Here is a 6,000-nt window from a genome sequence, read left to right on the forward strand (position 1 = left end):
TCATCATTTCAGTCATCATTGAAATAAGTTTGTAAATAGACATCCTGCTGTCATAGCCACTTAACTATAAATAGACAGTTTTCGTAAGAAATTCCAACAATTGGATCGATTGCTTCCTGATCCGGAAATGAAACTGGTGCAGCTAGATTACCACATGCAAAAGGGTTAATAAAATCCATGCTAGAAATAGACAGTCAAATCACCCCCTACCCTTCAACCTTATGCAGGCAAAACTGTTAGAGGCAGTGAGTGTTTAACCTCTGCAATGACTGTAAGATTAGACACATCATTGGTAACATTTCAGTTGTTTGTTAGATCAGCTTCAAAGTTTTAGAAGATAAATATCTTGATTTTTCTTTTAAAATAAAATCCTAGAAAATTAACTTCCCCCTCTATTTGCCAGCACTTGAGTCCAGGGCTCAGTCTTTGATTGCAATAGCTGATCACACCATAGCTATCGTTCCCTGATTACTAGAAGCCTCTTAAATCAAGGATTGTGAGATACATAAACTGAAAACTCTCTGGCACTCTAGGAGCTATTCACACAGTGCTGACTAAAGTCCTGGCCCAGTGTGCACAGAGTTGAGTAAAAACAAGGAGGAGTCCTTGTGGCATCTTAGAGACTAACACGTATTTGGGCATAAGCTTTTGTGGGATATAATCCACTTCATCAGATGCATGGAGTGGAAAATACAGAAGCAGGTATAAATACACAGCACATGAAAAGATGGGAGTTGCCTTACCAAGTGGGGGGAGGTCAGTGCTAACGAGCCTATTCAATTAAGGTGGAATTGGCTCGTTAGCACTGCCCCCCCCACGTGGTAAGGCAACTCCCATCTTTTCATGTGCTAGAATATATATTCTGCTTACTGTATTTTCCACTCCATGCATCTGACGAAGTGGGTTTTAGCCCACGAAAGCTTATGCCCAAATACATGTGTTAGTCTCTAAGGTGGACTCCTTGTTTTTGCCGATACAGACTAACATGGCTACCACTCTGAGAGTTGAGTAAAGTGTCAGATAGGATCTTTGCGGTCAGCCTCTTTTTTTGGTTGTTCTAACATCCTGGACAGGAATAGAGGGGAATATCCCAGGACACTCAAAAATCCACTTCAATTGTCAAGTGGTTGTAAAGTGAAGAACTGCTGAGGAGATGCACAGAGCCCTGAGCTCAGGACTTAACAGGGGGAAAAAAAAAAAGAAGAAGAAGAAGAAGAAGAAGGAAGGACAGATTTTCCCCCTAGCTACTTGTTTTAATACATGTTTACAGGTTTTAAAATTCTGCAAATGATTTGGGGTGTTTACAACATTTTTTTTAAAAAACAAACAAACAAAAACATGCAACACACTAAATTTTTGCAGTTCTTCTTTCAAACCTCTTTGTGGCATGCACAGCAAAGATGTACTGACTGGGACAGAATGTTGTCCAATGGTTAAAGCAATGGGGGAAACTTAAAAGTTCCAGTCAGAGGAATATCTTCCATGTTAAAGCCTTATGGAATAACACATTCCTGGTGGAAGCTCTCCTCTTTCCTACTGCCATCAAGGGTAGACGAAGGCCTCAGTCCTGACCTGAAATTTTCATCTATGGGATGAGACATAGTTCAGTCTCAGCAGAAAATGAATGGGCACAGAGACTTATCTTCTTAACCCATGAATGAAATGTGCAGGTCAGGATTGAGGGTTTGTCTGCATGGCGAGTTAGCATGCAGCGAGCCAGGGTGTGAATCTACAGGTCACCAGATTATGGCGCACTAACTTGCTGTGTGGACGCTGCTATAGCACGGTGACAGTCCTGGAGTATGGCTTAGCGTACTATAGACAAGTCCTGAAACATGTTGGCAGATAGCTTGGAGAGGCCTGCAGCCCTGCGGCTCAAGATGTCCCTGATCCATGGATAGAGAAGAGGCTTGGTTTTACTTTTGAATAAAGCACATGACTGAGTCAGGAGATCTGGTTTCTATGCATAGCTTTGCTAGACTTCTTGTGCGGCCTGGCTAAATCACAGGGCATATTTGCTACTGCCAATTGTGGTGGTTGCTTTTATGCTGGGGACAGCTCTCCAATAGGAACTGGGCGCACAGGCCACTAAACAGTGACTCAGAGGGATCAGCTTTCCATCTAGTCTTGCAGTTCACTGGCCTAAATAAAAAATAAAAATAAAATTCCCTTGCTAACTCTTTGCTTTTCTGTTGAAGAATCCCTACTGAGCCTGCATTGCAATGAGCTGAACCCCTTTGAATCAGAAGTCGTTAATTTTGGGGTCCAGAACAGAATTTTTTCAGCTGCCCACCGGTTTCACTAGAATGCCTTAAACACCCACACATGGTATCCAGACACAGCTATGCTCACAAAACTTTGATCACCCTAGCAATGCCTGCTTCATACACATTGGGACGAGAGATATTTTCATCACAAGGTACATAGGGCTGAGTTCTACGACTAGCAGCATCCCTCTGAATCTCAGTGAAGTCTATATGAGCTGCCAGCACACAACCAAAGGCACTTCCCCTCCCCTTCAACAAAATAAGTAATATAGCGTCTATGTCAAAAATGCTGGTATTATTAAGAGCTGCACATAAAGAGCTACACACAAGAAGTTCTAGTGGTCCTACCAAGTGCAAGAACAATGCTGTATATTCTTGAGTGACATCTATTTACATACATACCCGTACACCTCTCGTTTATAGAGCACTCCTGCAACAGGGACAAAGGATTTCAAGTGGGGGGGGGTTGATGGGGAGGAGGAGATCAGGAATTCCAATATGGTCAGTCTTTTTCTGCTGTCTGTCACTCACATGCACAGCCATAGGATCATGCAGTGTGTGTGTGTGTGTGGGGGGGGGAACAGAATGAGGGCAGCCAGCTTCAGTAGTGTTACTGAGCATGCTCAGTCTGTGTGACCATGCTCAGTACAAGCAAAGCAGCAAATCCGGTGGGCACGTGACCCTGCGTGCCCCGCCGCCCCATGCGTTGACTCCCTGTGCAACGTTGCCAAGCCAGTCTTACACTTTCAAAAAAAGTCTCCATTAATTTTGGATGCCAAATTTTAGGCATTGAAGATGGGCACCCAAAAAGCGGAGCGCACAAAAATGAGGGTGCACTTCTGAAGACAAACAAACAGACACACTCAGTTTTCCCAATTGTACTATAAAGTGACTACTATTTCCTGCCCTCAGACAGGAGGTTGAGGGTATTAGTTAAACGCTCCTAAAGTGCTTGGATATCCTTGGGGGAAAGGAGCTTTCGGAGTGTCGTTATTAGAACTGGTTGACATGTTTTCTGACTGACCAAGGTTTCATTGGAAAATGGTGATTTGATTAAAATCTAGATGTTTTGTAGAAACACAATCGATTTGGTAAAAAAAAAAACAGCATGGGAAATTTAGAGACAGTTGAAATGTTTCAGTGTTATCGGTCTGAGTTTTACGTTAATGTCATGTTTTGTGTCAAAACCATAAAAATCAAGAATATTTAGTTTTGCAAAAACATCTGAAATTTTAACCTTTTGTCCCAGTTTGGGCTGAAGCAACATTTCAAAATCTCAGAATTTCCCACAGGACAGGTGACAGCTCTCACTGTTATTCCTTTGCATCTATTCACCTAGTCAATTTGCCCTGGCAGGAAAGACAACAACCTGACCCAAGAAATGACCCACTCTGATCAATATCTATGCACACACTGTTGACACTTTGCTAAAACTCTGATTCTGACTATGTCACTCATTTAGCTGAAGTAGAGTGTTGGCAGTTTCAGTTTCCTGTGGCTGAATCAAGTCTTTTGTACTTTTCCCTTTTGGTCTGTTTTCTTTTACTGGTGTTACAAGCTTGCAGAGCCTCTGCAGCTGCCTTTCAGAGAGACACACATCGCAGGCCATCGGGCAAGGAGTACAAAAGAACTCCAGTAACCGTAAACGTAACAACATGGACATCTGGCATATAGATTTGTAAGTATGGCTGTGTCGGGTCCTTGGCTGGATTGTGGTATTGTCTCCAGGTGTGGTCCATGCACCTAGTTTAACACTAGAATGCTGCAAATATAACCAGCAGCAGTTTTGCCGGTTAATTTGACAGAGCTCTTTCTTCTATTTAGCTGTCATTTGGAAAGGAATAAAAACCATGCATTTTTGGACCTATTTATTAGTATTTTGGTAGCAGCTAGAGGCCCCAATCAGACCCCCATGTACACACTGTACATATATCATAATAGAACTGTTCCAGAGAGCTTACAATTTAAAACACATGGTGAGAGGCAGCAAATTGAGACAAATAAAACAGATTGGGGGGAGGGGAGAAGGCAACAGTGAAACTGTTGTATTTGATACAGTCAGCAGCAGCCCCAGCCAGCCCACGCCTTGCCTTTTTAAAGTGTAGCCAGTTTTTATCAGAACAAAGGAGAGACCAAGTGATTCAGATTAATCAACTTCCAAAGCTCGATATGCCCCAATCTCCTCTCTGTGTACAATTAATTACTCCCATCTCGCTCCATCATGCCTGTTTTAATTGATTGGGTAGTGCTAATTGTTTCTAGACATAATTCAATCACAATTCTAAACCTAAGGACCTGGCAGTATGAGCAATTTGAAAGGCCATATTGCTTACCAAGATACTCGTCACATTCCTCTCATCCCAGGTACTTCGCTGTCTCTCCGGCTGGAACACTGGTAACACGAGTGTGGTTTTATGGTCAAGACACTAGATGAGGGGGACTCAGGATATTTATGTTCAGTTCCTGGCTCTGCCATAGATTCCCCTTCTCTCTCTGCCTCAGTTGCCCATATGCAAATGGGAATAACATTCTCCCACCCTTTGTCTGTCTTGTGCAAACTCTTCAGGGCAGGGAGAGTCTCTTCCAATATAGGTACGTACAGTACCATGCACAACTCTCTGCTGGAGTCTTTAGGTGCAGTCATGCTACATCAACTTAACAACCAGGCATTTAACGTAAGAGAGACAAACCTTTTAAAATTTATCTACCAATGTGATCTATGCCATCATGTGCCAGCAATGCCCCCCTGCCATGTACACTGGCCAAACCAGACAGTCTCTACGCAAAGAATAACTGGACACAAATCTGACATCAGGAATCATAACATTCAAAAACTGGTAGGAGAACACTTCAACCTCTCTGGCCACTCAGTAAAAGACTTAAGGGTGGCAATTCTGCAACAGGAAAGCTTCAAAAACAGACTCCAAGGAGAAACTGCTGAGCTTGAATTAATATGCAAACTAGATACCATTAACTTGGGTTTGAATAGAGACTGGGAGTGGCTGGGTCATTACACATATTGAATCTAGTTCCCTAAAGTTAAGTATCCTCACACCTTCTTGTCAACTGTCTAAATGGGCCATCTTGATTATCACTACAAAAGTTTTTTTTCTCCTGCTGATAATAGCTCATCTTAACTAATTAGCCTCTTACAGTTTGTATGGCAACTTCCAACTTATCTGTATGTGTATATATATCTTCATACTATATGTTCCATTCTTTGCATCCGATGAAGTGGGCTGTAGCCCATGAAAGCTTATGCTCTAATAAATTTGTGAGTGCCACAGGTACTCCTGTTCTTTTGGCGGATACAGACTAACAGGGCTGCTACTCTGAAACCTGTCATTTAAAATATTATTTTCTTTGCCTTAGAAGTATTTAGTGGAGGATAAGTATTGCAAACCTACAAGTAGCAGCCATCCTCATTTATATCTAACTGATCGTCAGGAAGAGATCATGTGTCCAGTGATCTAGTATAGTGTGATTTTAAGTCAGGCATAAAACCAAGGCTCTTGTCAACTGTTAATGAAGAAGAATGACTTTAAAAAGTCAACATCCGAAAGTGTAAATAAAGAGGATACAATAAATGTTTTTAATTAAGCGGAATTTTGGTTCATTTTAAAGGCGAGCTCTCAGATGCAACCCTATTATGTCCCTCAGGCTAACGTAGCATGGGGACCTCAAAATAAAGGATGCCATTGAAGCAAAGTTTGATATGGAAAGCATTAAGTAC

Source organism: Lepidochelys kempii, chromosome 14 (assembly GCF_965140285.1).
Source record: "Lepidochelys kempii isolate rLepKem1 chromosome 14, rLepKem1.hap1, whole genome shotgun sequence".
In the NCBI taxonomy this organism is placed as follows: domain Eukaryota; kingdom Metazoa; phylum Chordata; order Testudines; family Cheloniidae; genus Lepidochelys; species Lepidochelys kempii.